This window comes from Heteronotia binoei, chromosome 5 (genome assembly GCF_032191835.1).
Source record: "Heteronotia binoei isolate CCM8104 ecotype False Entrance Well chromosome 5, APGP_CSIRO_Hbin_v1, whole genome shotgun sequence".
Taxonomy (NCBI): domain Eukaryota; kingdom Metazoa; phylum Chordata; class Lepidosauria; order Squamata; family Gekkonidae; genus Heteronotia; species Heteronotia binoei.
The window spans coordinates 71,530,008-71,545,254 of record NC_083227.1 but is presented as its reverse complement, the minus strand read 5'-3'; the positions used below and the strand labels follow the sequence as shown (position 1 = coordinate 71,545,254).

The 15,247-nt window shown below is 42.4% G+C and overlaps 1 protein-coding gene across 6 annotated transcripts in view; it reads right to left on the bottom strand.

Moving 5' to 3' along the window:
* The window catches only part of GRM7 (glutamate metabotropic receptor 7), an 870,101-nt gene that overhangs the window by 325,078 nt on the left and 529,776 nt on the right, over positions 1–15,247 (bottom strand). The gene's annotated exons all lie outside the window — the stretch shown is intronic.

The window sequence follows — 15,247 nt, the reverse complement described above, 5'->3', positions numbered from 1 at the left end:
CTGGAAGCCTGGTGTGGTGTCGGGGCTTGCTTTTCAGGCCTGCTGTGGAGGCTTGGGTGGCTCCTTTTGTTAATTGTTCTTGGTATTGGAGCCTGGGGTGGCCTGCCCTTTCCTTTGCTCTTGGGGGCTATTGGAGCCTGGGGTGGTCTGCTCCCCCCCCCTCTTTTTCTGGGGTAGTATTTTGGGTTGGCTTGAGTCCCTGGGGGGTGTTTGGTGCGGCTTGGTTGCTGAGGATTGCCTTACTGAGTAAGGTGTGAGGCTGAGTCGGCCATTTTAAATTGGTTCATTGAGTGGGGTGGCTGTTCTTTGAAGAGAACACCATTAGGCGGCCATATTTAAGTCCCTTCTTCATGAGGGTGGGCGGCTTTGGTGAAAGTACCTGTTGGCGGCCATTTTAAGTCCCTTTCTTGGTTAAAGGGAGGCAGCCATTTTAGGTGGTATTTGTAAGTGGCCATTTGCAAAATGCCAGGTGGTAAAGGGTCAGGTAAGTCTGGTGATGTTGGCCTCAGCGGTCATGATGTGGGTGCAATGACAGCGGCTGGAGCATCGGGAGTCAGTTTGCCATTGGTTCCTGCGGGATTTGGAGGTAGGACTGGGGACAATTGGCAGACAGGAGCGGGGGCCATGGGGACCAGCGTTAGGGGTCGGGCAAGTGCAGCGTTAGGCTGCAAGTGCTGGGGTGCCGGCTTCTTTGGGAGCTGGTTCAGTCCCGAATTGGGTCTGGCCTAACGGACAAGGTAATATCTGTGCTTATCCCGGCGCGGGGCATCCCGGTTTGGCAGGTTCCCTTATGGGTGCACCTTCCCCTTATGGGATGGTTCCATTTACATCCTTGCCATTTGGGGCTGTTGCCTTGCTGTTAGGTGATCACTCGCTTCCCGCAACCAGGGAGAAAATCCTGAAAGGGGAGTATGTGGACATTTTTTTTCTCTGCTCTTTCGAGAGTTGGAGAAAAAAAGATAAGGAAGAGTTGGATGAGAAGGAGAAATTGAAAAAACGGAAAGTGGACAGGAATGGGCAAATTGCCTGCCGGGGTTTTGTATTTATGCTGGGGTTATCGCCCAGGCGCAACCGTGGTGGGCAGCTGCCCTTTTTCAATATTTAGATATAATTTATAAGGGATACACGGCATTTAGTGGCCCTGCCTGGTTGCAATATGATCAGGAGTTTCGGATGAGGGCTGCCTTGTATCTGTCACTTCTGTGGGACTGTATTCATCAGCAGCTCTGGCTGCAGGTTATGTCCCTGGCTTGGCCTAATTTGGGTGATCGCTCAGATAGCGGTCACCTGGTAAATAGGTCAGCGGCATCCTCTTCGAAAATTAATAAAAAATTAAGTTTAAGGTCGCAAAGAATCAGACCTGACTGTGACTGAACAACAAGAAGTTAAAAAAAAAGGACTGTCAACTATGGCAGAAGCTCATGGACTCAGAAAGACCACCTTCTACCAAGACCTTTTTAATTGAAGTTATCTAGGGTTTGAAGCTGGCAACTGACATACGAAGCAGGCACTGTCACTGAACTATGACCACAAATACTTCAATGCAAATTTTAAAGAGCATTGGATTTAAGCTAGTTTTAAGGAAATGTTTCTAGAACCACAGTCACAGGATATTTATTTCAACTCCTGTGTAAGCGTTTAATGGTTTAAAGCAGGGGTGTCGAACTCACATGTTATGAGGGTTGGATTTGACATAAATGAGGCCTTGTCAGGCCGGGCCATGTGTACCATAAAATGTAATGCCAGGTAGCGGACATATAAACTTTGTAAATGGCACAGACACACAATTAAAGATATCTTTTAACAAAATAAAACATGCTTAAAATATTAGCACACTTGCAATATTTGTTTTATAGTCTCTGATAAATGTCAACTCTTGCTATGAATTATTGCATCAAAAACTGTAGACAATGTCTGTGCTGTACTAGTCTTGACTATGTGCTGTTCAGGTGTGCACATCTGTAAGTTGCAAACCTACTTTTGATTCATTGACATTCATTACAGACATCTCATGGTCAATGCTTTGAGCCTAAGACCCAGAGGAACATGAAGCAGCTGGGCACTGTGAGCTTTTGTACAGAAGTTGCTTCACATACTAGTCAAGAACATGTGAAGGCACCATGGCTCATACTGAGGGCTATGTGCTTGTCTACAAAACTATAATTTTCCCCAGAAAAATGACTACAACTAAAAAAAATACAACTTACCCCCCCAAAACAACTACAAGAACAGAGAGAGAGCCATGTGTCAGCCTACTATCTGGGAAGTCTAAATTCAAGACCCCCAATCAAAGGAAAATGTAAAAGAAAAAATAAGGAAAATTTGCTGGGTAAACCTGGGGTGGAACACACTCTCAGCCCAATGCTAATATTTCTCTTCTAAATAGTTCACATGCTTTCCTATTGAGAAAGACTGGGGGGCATGAGTACAGTGAAAAAGAGGAGGGGAACCCAGTTACACCCATAACAAGCCCAACAAAACTCTCTCTCTCTCTCTTTCTGTAGCAAGGCAAAAAGCTCATACCTTCACTAAAACGTTGCTAGTCTTAAAAGCACTCTTTGTAGCTCTCCTGATGGTGGGGATTGGCAAAGGAAGCTCTGGCTCTTTCTTACCTTCCCTGGGGTATAAGGAGGGGGAGGAGCCTTAGCCATTCATTAGAAGGAAGAGAGGCTTATCTCAGTAGCTCTGCAGGGTGATTAATTGAGCCTGGCAAACTTAATCACGCAGCAGAGCTATAGAGCCAAGCTCCCTCATTGGCTGAGGCTGCTCCTCCCTCCTCCTCCCTTTGGGAAAAGGGAGGGGGGAGAGGAAAAAGCTGCTTTGCTGCTCGTTTATCCGGGGAGAAACACAAAATGGTGACCGAAAAAAGCAGGCAAGGGAAAATGAAGAAGAAGACAGACAGTTGCGGGAGGGCCTGATTGGAGCCCTCTGTGGGCCTGATTGGCCCATAGGCTGTATGTTTGACACCCCTGGTTTAGAGCATTACAGCTGGAATGTTTGACCATAAATGACATCATGGAAGGGAAACACTGTAGAAGGGTATCGAGAAGCACAGCATGTCACAGTAACATACGACTATGCTTTTCCCACAACTGATATAAACGGTTATTCTGACATACTCCTAATAAAAATAAATGTATTTACTTTACGCCCTTATGATTTGATTACCTCAATATATTTACACTTAAGTAATATCAGCTGGTCTAATTTATTCCTTGACAGTGTTATTTATAGTCTTAATTATGGGGTAATCATTGAGAGGGTTTTTTGTTTTGTTTTGTTGGGGGGGGGGCAAGGTAAATATGGCACATTAAATAGATGAGGAAGACAACCCCACTGAAACTTAGGAAATATTTATTAAGTATGATGCTTTCATTCAGAGAATGTAGGTTACTCCAGAATCCTCTGTTTGTGTGTCTATACATATGAGAATGCATCTTGAGTGGTGGTGGAAAAACCAGTCTTTAAAACCAAAGTTTGCTTCTTTGATCATGCTTCAACATGATTAAATTATGATGGAACCCCCTATTTCATTGTTCAAAATGAATGAGCTGTGACCTAGTACATGCACAAGAATTTGAAATGTGAATATGTAGGTAAATATCCAAGAAAACTTAATTAAAAAAATTGTATAACAGAATCAGAAATTATTCTGTGAAAGGTGTCTTTCAAGTTCAAACAGGAAGAAACCATACATTGTGGCAAAAGGATGAATCATTGTGTCCCAGAAAGATCTGATGAATAGTTCTCTCTGTCACTCTGTTTGAGAACATTGGCAGTTTGGATCGTGATAAATGAGCTATCTTCCTGCCCTTTATGGGAGGCAAGATCTTCAGAAACATCCTAAGAGACTTTGTTGAAAGGCCAGATTACCCAGTGAGCTAAGTATACTATTACATTAAGATCCCACTTTGGTGCAATTATCTGAAAGCACTTTTCAGAAATTTTCCATCCCTTCTTTGCCCTACATTCTCCTTGATTCCAGTGTTTCATGTTCGATTTGCTTCACGGCATTCTCTCTTTCTTACCACCATTACCACATCTTGGTCCACTTTAAGGGAAGAAATTCTTCAGCATGGTTGTGAACCGTATTCCCTCTAAGCTGAGTTAGCATGAGCTAGCTCACAGTTATTTAGCCTCCAGCTCACACATTTTTGTCTTAGCTCAGGAATGATGACCCCAGGGCACACTAATTTATGCAGAAGCTCACAACTTTAATGCCAGTAGCTCACAAAGTAAAATTTTTGCTCACATTGGTTGTATACAAGTTGGTTCCTGAAGGCAGGCACTATTTTTTTCTAGGGGATGATTGTGAAGTTAAATTAGATTGAACCATGATTTATAGAACCTGTGATGAATGGCCCCATTAAGTTTGTTTTTACATCATTTTATTTTTTGCCCAGTATCCATAGGCACACTGGATGGGAAAAATTTCTAAGTGCCCTAGCCATGAATTGTGCAGCCTCACAATATATTTGCATTGGTAAATTTTCTCATGGCTTACACCTAAGATTTCCTGGACTTTAGTGAAGTAATGGGTGGATATTGGACAAGGTCTGTAAATTTCAAGTGCTTATGGCACTTAGGTAAAAGTTTTTCTGAGACTCACACGAGCTCCTTAACACACAATTGTACTCTAAGGAGTTCCTATAGCATTTAGAAAAGATTATCTGTGCACTTGATGTCAATCAGCACTTAGACCACTGTTTTTAAGTTCTTAGAACGCACAATTAGTCCTTTCAAAAGCTTCCTAAGTGCAATGAGAGTTCCTTATAGCCCAATTGTGAGCTCTAAGGAGCTTTGCTACCTCACAGAGAAACCTCTGAGTGCTATAGGAACACATTTGTATGATGTTCTTCTTAAGCTGAGTCTACTACTGGGTCTTTGCTACTGTTTTCCAGCTAGTGTTAAAGCAACAATCTCATCTAGCATGCATTTAAAACAATCCTGAAAAGTTCACATTTGGGGTGGGGAATCAATGCAAGAAGAAACCATTTCATTCAAAGATGGAGACCTAACTCTGGCCACCCTAGACAGTTTCAGGGCCATACTAACACTTACTATTTAGGGATCATTGAATCCAGTGGCAGCTTTAAGACTATGTTTTATCATGGGTACAAAAGGTTATACCCAAAATAAAACATTGTTGGTCTTAAAGTGGTCACTGGATCCAAACCTTGTTCTGCTGCTTCAGACCAACACGATGTAACCATATTAGTCTGTCTATAGCAGCAGAAAAGAGCAAGAGTCCAGTAGCATCTTAAAAACTAACACCATTTGTAAGAGGGTATGAGTTTTCTTGAGTTCTGAAGAAGTAAGCACTGACTCCTGAAAGCTCATACCCTGTCACATTTTTTTCTAGGCACATACTAACTTGAACACTTTTAAAAATATACTGAGTGAAATGTGATGGTGATGGTGATGGCATAAGAGAGTAACATAGGATAGGATAAGTTGTCTGAACTAGACTTTTCAGGTCACTCTTTCTCCTTGGTTGGTAAGAAACAGAAAAGCAAACACTGACTTTTGTTAATCTCTGGATGATTTAAAATAAAAGAACATTCTACATTTTATTAAATTCTCTGGTTTTTCTAAAGTCTAACATGGCATTCCTGAATACTTCATGCTGATAACAACACTAAGCTGAAAGGACGATAAGATCAACAAAATATGGGAAATACCTATGAAAATGTTTTTTAAAACCTTATTATATTGTGCTTAAATTACCTCATATGTTCTTAGTCATAGCTATCAGAGAATTGCTCACATTTTAATGAGTCAAGGGGCATGGACTGAACTGAGAGTACTACTCTACATGCTCTCATCCTGATGGTATACCGCAGGTGGTATGCTCACAAGTATGTTTATTTCCAAAATTTATATCCTGCCTTTCCACCCAATTAGGTGAGGGTGTTCCATACTTTTGGTGACACAACCAGGTGGGGTTTTTTTGTAGAAAAAGCCCAGCAAGATCTCATTTGCACATTAAGCCACACACCCTGACATCACCACTATTTCACAAGGGGCTTTTTCAACAAAATACTTCATTTGTATAGCAGGCCACACTGCTAGACACCAAGCTAGCTGGAACTGTGTTCCTGTATGTTCTTACTCAAAAAAAGCACTGGACACAACCAAGAAGTAAAATGCATACATAAAAATGGACAGCCAACAATTAAAACAGGAAAGGACAGAGAGGTGAAAAAAAATCTTCACATGCTGACAGAGGATGTATTAGTTGTGGGGAGGGAGTTCCCATACTTTTGGTGACATAACCGAGAAGGCCCTCTCTTGGCTTGCCACTCACCTAACTTCAGAAGGAGGGATCACCTGTAGCAGGGCCTCAGAAGATAGGTAGGTTCATACAGAAGTCAGGTAGGTTCATACAGGCATAGTCGATCCTTGAGGAATGCTGGTTCCAAACTGGAACCACCAGCACCAGCACTTGGAATTGGTTCTGGAAACAAATTGGGAGCCAGTGTAGACAGGCCAATACTGGAATGTTATGTTGGTATCTATGTTCTCTTTCTGTTTTAAAGATGACAAGGTCAAAAGCATCAAGGGATCATGAATTGTAGTACAGAACACTGCTGCTCCATTTCTTCTTATTTACAGCAACAAAACAAAACAATTCACACAAAACATGAATTTGCTATTGCATATGAAAGTTGCATACTGCATTATCAATACACACAGGCTTTACTGGTGGTACCTGTACTTGCCTAACTGGTTACCTTGTCTAAGCAGGCACTTTCTGCACTGTGTCCAAGACTTTTATAAGAGAGGGAGAGTTCTCTGGAAAGAGACCTTAGAAGGATCTAGCAACCAGTATAGCCCTGTTCACACATTACAATGAACAGCTGTACAGCCTGCACACATGTGCATGAACTAGAATGTTGTTCTTGTTGTTTGTTTATTACAGTCTTAAGACCAGCATGCAGTTTAATATGAACTAGTGCGTAACAAGCAGCCAACAAATGTTCTCTCTACAGATGAAACTGGAGACCAGTAACTGGGTCAATGTGGGATTTGTTATCACACATTCAGTTTTACATGTGTTGACTGTAACCCTCAAGTGGATGTGCATTCATTATAACTTGTATACAGGGCTCATGAAACAAACCAGGGTTTTCTCTCACAAAGAACCTCATATATTCCCCCATGCTTCTTTGCACAACTTCCATATTTAAGCATCAAACTACTCCCACGCTTCAGCTGTAGCGCATGGAGTGGGAGTAGAAGAATTTCCATACAGAAATAGTATCATACTATACAATGAAGGCCCACATGCATTTGAGCCTGAGGGGAAAACCTCTGCTTACATTATTCTCTAGTCTAGAATTTCTCTTCCTGCTGCCTACAGTATTTTTTCTAGGAAAAAATTCTTCTATCTATCACAGCTTCCTCTTCTTGCAGCTCACTGTCAGCACAGTTCATGTTAAGAGTTAGACTCACAACTGAAATAAACAATATATTACTGTCAATTTAGGTATTTTACTCACCTGTATCTCTCAATCCCTTTACTCAGTAGCCAAGCATTTATGCCAGATTCTCACTAATTTATGAATATTTTTTTTAGAGTCAGGGTTCATAGAAGTAGAGGACGAGTCAGACCTAAGCCATTACTATATGGATCATTTGGTCCAGCTTTGATAGCTGGTGAATTTTTTTCCCCTGCTGCCCCATAGCATCATGGTCCATTCATGTACCCCGCCACCAGGACTTTCATTGCTTTTCTATGCGCTTACCCAAACCTGCTTTGCTGTGAAGTTTTGGGAAAGTCTGCAGCAAAGCCTGGATGGTTGACATGTGAGTGGAAAAGTTTGGATTTTCCTGGTCCTGTCCACATGGCCATTTTTCTTGTACCTGTTCCCACAGTGATCATTTCCTCCCTCAACCACTAAGGCCTTTTTTTGTTGTTTTAATTGGCAATTTAATATAAATATGATGTTATAATAATATGTGTATCAAATTTTCTGAATTCACAGCATGTGTGTGTGTGTGTGTAAAAGCATCTAGCACCTTTGGTTGCAGAGATATAAGGGTAAAGACTGTGAAACCTCAGCAATGAATGGGAATAGAGTGTGACTTTTTTAAAAAAATGAAAGGTGGGAAATCAACCAACCTGATAACCAGTTATATGAATATTCACTTTTCAGCTTAAAAACAAACAAACTGAAAAGCTCTGGTAGTGGGGGATGGGAAAGACGGCCACTGCCAAGGGCTGGAGCAGGAAAATTATAACGAAACGTGCCATGTGGAAGCCTTGTTAAAACTGTGCTATATCAGCTGTCATAGCAGCTATAGAGAAACTATAAAAACCTGATAAACAAAATTTTGGCTCTTGAAAGCTTATACTCTGGCAATCTTGTTGGCTTCTAAGGTACTATTGTACTTATTCTTGCTGTTCTACTGCATATTAACATGGCTACCTACCTGAAACTACATAAACCAGTCACCATATGAAAAACACTCTACTCAGCCATGATATTGGTTCTTTCCCTGTAGCTGACTCCTGTGCCATACCATGTATCATACCATCATGTATCTTTACATCCATTATAATCTTTACATCCAGCACTTTCTGCTCCTTCATTGGAATCTAGGATTGAACAGTGTGATGGACTGCACTTTTAAAAGCTTAGAAATGCTATGTAAACAGATAAAGGACTGTGATGGGTTAATTCTTCACAGAGTCAGAGAGCTTTGAGTGACAGGCTGTTCCAAGAGATCTGATTGATTAGCCTCAGCTAAGCAAAGAAAGACTTCTGAACTGTATGCTGCAGAGTCAGATTTCTGCCTTGATTCAATTCAGTCTGATTTCAGCCTTAGCTGAGAGCCATTTAACACGGACAGGAGAATTGGGGGGAAATTGGCAAAGAAGTTTGGGAAGTTGGTGAAAACTCGCATTTGAACCAAGGAAAAGGGATAGATTTTCTTGAAAGAGAAGAATTTACCACCCAGTCATACAGGGAGTTAGCTCTGAAAATTGCAGAGATCACTGGTCTGGTGTGGTTAAAAACTGCCCTTAGAAACCCTAAGGGTCAGTTAAAAACTCAAAGACGGATACTGGTGTTTCAAGAGAAGGAGTTTGGATGCTGAAAAGAGTGTACCAGCCTTCTGGAAACCAAAAGAGCCAGTGTACTAAAGCATGTGGGGAAAACACTTGAACAAAAGCCTCTCAACATAAGGATTTAAGTAACTGTGAATAGCTTAAGAAACTCTCATTAGCCTGAAACATAAGAACTAAAGTCTATGCACATAGTGATTTTACCTCAGAAATTTTCATCCCTTGATTTTATCCAACCCTTCCCTTCTATGTTAAATAAACTAATCTGTATTTTTTTTAAAAAAAAAAAATTAAAATGCCTCAAGTGCCATTTTTAGTTGTTCAAGTTAAAGCAGGCTCCTGATCCTTCCTCCAAGTTCCTGGGCTGAGCCAACAGCCAAAATATCATACTATGACAGGGTAGGATGGTCAGAGTCTTTAGCAAAGAAGAAAACACATTACTAGGGCAGCTCAGTCAGTAAAGGGAAAAGAAACATGGAGGAAAATCTTACCTCTGAGGGAGGGAAGAGGAGCCATCATAAACTGCTAATCTGAGAGGTTTTTTAGAGTGGGCATGTCATCCCAAAGTATTATATTTTATGCTTTTAGTTTAAAAAGTTTTCTAATTACATTTTTATTTTATAAAATGCTTATATTTTAAACTGTCTTCTCCTCCTGTATTTATGACTTGTACTTAATAAATAAATATGAGGGTTTTTAATTACATAATTATGAAATGAATTCATAATTACAATGATTAATGATGGCATTTATATAGCATATGTCTGTATGTCAGCCTGTAGTATGCTATTCCACAATATTAATAAAACCCAATTCTTTAAAAAATATATATTTGTCTTCTGTCTCAAGTATGTATAAAATCTGTCATTTTAACCATACAAACAATATCTCAGATCCTAAATGACCAATCCATTATAGATGCTGAGTTTATTTTCTTCTGGGCTTTTAGCCAAGATGATTCTATTAGTGTCCACATCCAATTCCATTCTTAAGAAATAATCATTTCTGGAGATCCAAGCTCACTGTATTTTTTGGACAGACAAATAGAAAAGGAAATGATTCTATTGGAATTCTGTGGCTGCAATCCTATGCATACTTATCGAAGAGTAATCCCTAACCGGGATAGCCCAGGCTAGCCTATCTCGTCAGATCTCAAAAACTAAGCAGGGTCGGGCCCTGGTTAGTATTTGGATGGGAAACATCTGAAGAATACCAGGGTTGTGACATGAAGGCAGGCATTAGCAAACTACTTCTGAACATCTCTTGGCTTGAAAAACCCACAGGGTCTCTGTAAGTCACCTGTGACTTGATGGTACTTTTCACCACCGATCCCTATTGAACTGGGACTTGCACATTGTTTCAGAATCTGAAAGGTGCTTGCAGGCTCAAAAAGATTTAAGACCCCTGGGACAGAAAGTTCCTTTCTCTCAGATTACCCTTCTCTCTTCCTTTTGAATGTAATGTTCAATTACAGCCTGTTCCTGTCTTCATGTCACAACCCTGGTATTCTTCAGAGGTTTCCCATCCAAATACTTTACCTGGTTCATGATTAGTCCTGCAGACTATTATTCATATGTAATCTATAGTTCATAAGGAACCCTCACTCATAGATGCTGGTTAAGGATAGTGGTTGACTTTCCTCTCTGCACGATGGCATGTTTTCCATTCCACAAACCTAAGATAATGTTAGGGTTGCCAGATATTACCTGACAGCCAGAGTGGGGAGGGCTCCTGGATCTGAATTTTCTGCTGCACACACTTTGTGCACATGGCAAAATGACATCACACAGAGTGCCTTCAAGACCATAGAGTTTGCCCAAAAACTAGAGTGTCCATGATGGCAGTGACACAACTGCATCACTTTTGAATCATGTTATTGCATTGGGGATGTCACATGGTGTCCTTCACATTTGGGAGTGCAGTTTCCCCCACTGGCTAGCTGGCCAGTAGTGGATTGAAGTCCTCAAAAGCAGAGGAACCCCTGTTGCAACCTGGGATTTTGGAACCCTAGATAATGTGAGTATTCCCCATGAAAGGGCTCATTAATGTTTAGTTATTTTAAAAATAAGATGATATTGGATTTATATCCCACCCTCCACTCAGAGAGCAGCTCGCAATCTCCTTTATCTTCCTCCCCCACAACAGACACCCTGTGAGGTGGGTGGGGCTGAGAGGACTCTCACAGCAGCTGCCCTTTAAAGGACAACCTCTGTCAGAGCTATGGCTGACCCAAGGCCATTCCAGCAGGTGCAAGTGGAGGAGTGGGGAATCAAACCCGGTTCTCCCAGATAAGAGTCCACACACTTAACCACTACACCAAACTGCTTTGTATGCTGGGTCTCCACACTTGCTCAAAACAGCAAAAAAACCACCACAAACAAAAAACCCAAAACCTAAAACTATAAAACAAAATAAATCAAAGCATCAAAATAAGATGAATTAAGAAAACTTCTCTTAATAATACCAGACCCAAAGCTGTTTAGGGACTTATGGTCAGGCAATGAGATGGGTATTTATGGGTATTCTAGCCCACTGATATGGTCCATGCTTCAACCCCTGAAAATGCTGCCACATTCTGAACCAACTTAAGTCTCCATATAAAGAACATTACAACATTCTGACCAGGATGTGATGAGAGCATGGATCACTTGCTGGGTTTGGTTTAGGATAACTGGACTGGTCAGGTAGCCATCCTTACCTTCACTTAACAGAGTGCTCTTTCTGAGCTTCAGCACCTAGTCTAATGGTTACCACACTACCTCACAAAATTGCACAGAGAGCCTTTGCTTTGAGTTAAGAAATCAATACTGGTGGATTTATTCAAATAACATAAAAGTGTAGTGGAGAGAAAAGAGTGCCTAAACTGTTCTAACTAGCTGGATGGTTTTGGATTATAGTAGGTCATCTGCTTAGTTCAGAGCAGGAGAAGAGACACTATGCTTATTCTCCTGATGCATGCAGGAAAGAAGGAAAAAGGAAGAGGAGGAGGAGAACAGGAAGAAGGAAGTTCCCTGAGTTTACATCACATTGGTTAAGAGGGTGAGTGAAAGCAGAGCAGAAAAGGAGTCTGATGTTGTTCTAGCTATCTAGCTTGTTCTGTGGTGTTTGTAGTCTTGGAAGACTGAACAAGATACATTGTCAGTCTGTTCTTTTAACATCACTATGGAGAAATCATGCATTGGGAGGAAGGGTCATAACTGATGTATCAGCCAAAAAAGACAAAAAGCATCATGCAATGTTGAGGAGACCTGAGTCTTCAACCAGGTTCCAGCAGCACCCCCAAGCTATAAACCTGCTCCTTCAAGGAGAGTGCAATCTATTCCAAGACAGGCTGACTCTTCAGTCATGTAGGAGATTGTCAATGACTGACAGTAGCTCAGTCTTTTCTGGCTTGAGTTTTTGGCCTTCAGCCATCCCATTATCTTCTCTAGGAACCTGTTCAGCACTTCCACAAGCCCACACAGGTCAGATGTTAAAGAAAAAATAGAACTGTCATTCACTTATTGAAGACGTCATACTTTAAATTCCTGAATGAGCTCTCCCTTTGGTTTTATGTTATTGTTGAGGGATAATATAGGTCTATGGGACTCCATAGCAAAGTGCAATTGCACAGACATATCTGAAAAATGGTCCCTCCCCCCACTCCTAATTTAGCCAGCCTACAGAAGGATATCATAGTTGATAGTTTTGAAAGCCACCAAGATGTCCAGGAGAACTATATACTTCTGATTATTGCCCATTTTTTGAGCGGAAAGAACATAAGAAGAGCCCTGCTAGATCAAACCAGTGGTCTATAGTCTGCCTCACACAGCAGCCAACCAATTACTGTGGAGGGCCTCTATGCCTTGTTGTTCCTTCCTTCCCCTGATGTTGCCTCCTGATACTGATATTAAGAGGGTTACTGCCTGATGCAAAGGCAGCATACTTTACATGTGTTCTAGATAGGCTGGTAGACAGTGCTGGGGAGAAGCCAGTGGTTGTGGTACATGTTGGTATCAACAATGTGGGGAAAAGCAGTTGTGAGGTCCTGGAGGAAGAATTTACGCTGCTAGGCAGGAAATTCAAGGCCAGGACCTCCAAGGCAGCCTTCTCAGAAGTGCTACCTGTTCCACACACAGGGCTGGAGAGACAGGCACAAATTAGAAATCTCAATCGTGTAGGGAGGAAGGGTTCAAGTTTGTTAGGCATTGGGATGCTTTTCAGAACAAGCAGGACCTGTACAAAAGAGATGGACCAATTTCACATTAGAGCTTTAATCCTGGTTTAACTGTCCCCAAACTGACATTCTACACTAGAATCAAAGAAACCAACTTTATGACTCTATGATTCTATGATTCTATAGAATGTCAGCTTGGGGACAGAGTTAAATTAAGGTTAAAAGTCTAGCACAAAATTGGTCATGATCTCCACTTGTCCTGAGAAGGAACCAGGCTGCTGGTGCTTAAAACTGATGTATCAGCCACCTTGGACCCATGCCAGTCCGGCTTTCGCCCGGGCCATGGGACGGAAACAGTCTTGGTCACCCTCATAGATGACCTCCGACGGCAACTGGATCGGGGCGGCTCGGCGGTACTGCTGCTGCTTGACCTGTTGGCGGTGTTCGACATGGTCGACCATCAGCTGCTGACCCGCCGCCTCGCCGACGCAGGAATCCGGGGGCTAGCCTTACAGTGGCTCTCCTCCTTCCTTGAAAATCGGGGACAAAGGGTGGCAATTGGGGGAAAGCTGTCTCAGAGACACTCACTCCATTGTGGGGTGCCTCAGGGGGCAGTTCTCTCCCCGATATTGTTTAATATCTTTATGCGCCCCCTTGCCCAGATTGCACGGAGGCATGGGCTTGGTTGTCATCAGTATGCTGATGATACCCAGCTCTATCTATTGATGGAAGGCCGGACTGGCGATGTCCCGATAAATTTGGACCAGGCGTTACAAGCCGTGGCTGGCTGGCTCAGGCTGAGTGGGCTGAAGTTGAACCCAACGAAGACTGAGGTCCTTTGCGTGGGCCGGGACGGACTGGGAGGGGAGATCATCCTGCCGGCTTTTGATGGTGTGCCACTGATACCAGTGCGCAGGGTCAAAAGCTTGGGAGTGCTACTGGAATCCTCGCTATCAGTGGAGGCCCAGATAGCTGCCACTGCGAGATCCGCCTTCTTCCATCTCAAGAGGGCGAGGCAGTTGGCTCCCTTCTTGGAACGCGACGACCTAGCAACTGTGATCCACGCAACGGTCACCTCAAGACTGGACTACTGCAATGCTCTCTACATGGGGCTGCCCTTATGTCGAACACAGAGACTTCAGGTAGTGCAGAATGCGGTGGCCAGGACTACCTAGATGGGAACACATGCGGCCTGTGCTGCGGGATCTGCATTGGCTGCCGGTCGTCTACTGTGTTCGCTATAAGGTGCTGGTTATTACCTTTAAAGCCCTATATGGTCGAGGACCTGCCTACCTCAGGGACCGCCTCTCCCTATATATTCCCCGGAGAGCACTAAGATCTAGCTCCCAAAACCTCTTACAAATCCCTGGGCCAAGAGAGGCTAGACTGAAGACAACTCGGGAGCAAGCCTTTTCAGCAATGGCCCCTCGTTGGTGGAACCAACTCCCAGAGATGGTGCGAGCCCTGCGAAACTTGAATCAGTTCCGCAGGGCTTGCAAAACCTTTCTCTTCCAGCTCGCATTTAAATCAGGACCGGACCAAATTGATTAAACTGTTGTAACCTTAACCATCTTATGCACAACTGAAACTGACTGTATGACAGTATGTATAACTGTGATTGACAGTAGATATAGCACCTGTTTTATTTATTTTAACTAATTTATGTAATTGAACCGTACTTAAATCATTGTTTATTTGTTTTAACTAAATCATGGCACGCCATGTCTGTGAGCCACCCTGAGCCCGCCTTTGGCGGGGGAGGGTAGGATATAAGAATAAAAACTAACTAACTAAAATCAAATAGGTGGCAGAGCAGTTTTCAACTGAATCTTGGGGGAATGCCAACAGGAGATTAAATGGCTTTGGTTCGGATAGCTCATCTCAAAGAGATGAAAGGTTAGCTGTTACTTTTCTATGGGGCAATGGATTAGGGTTGTCCACTGAGATGGTGACAAACAATATTGACTGCCTGGCAAGGTTTCAAGGTAGCTGGAGGAAGGCTGCAGGCTCAACATGCCTGG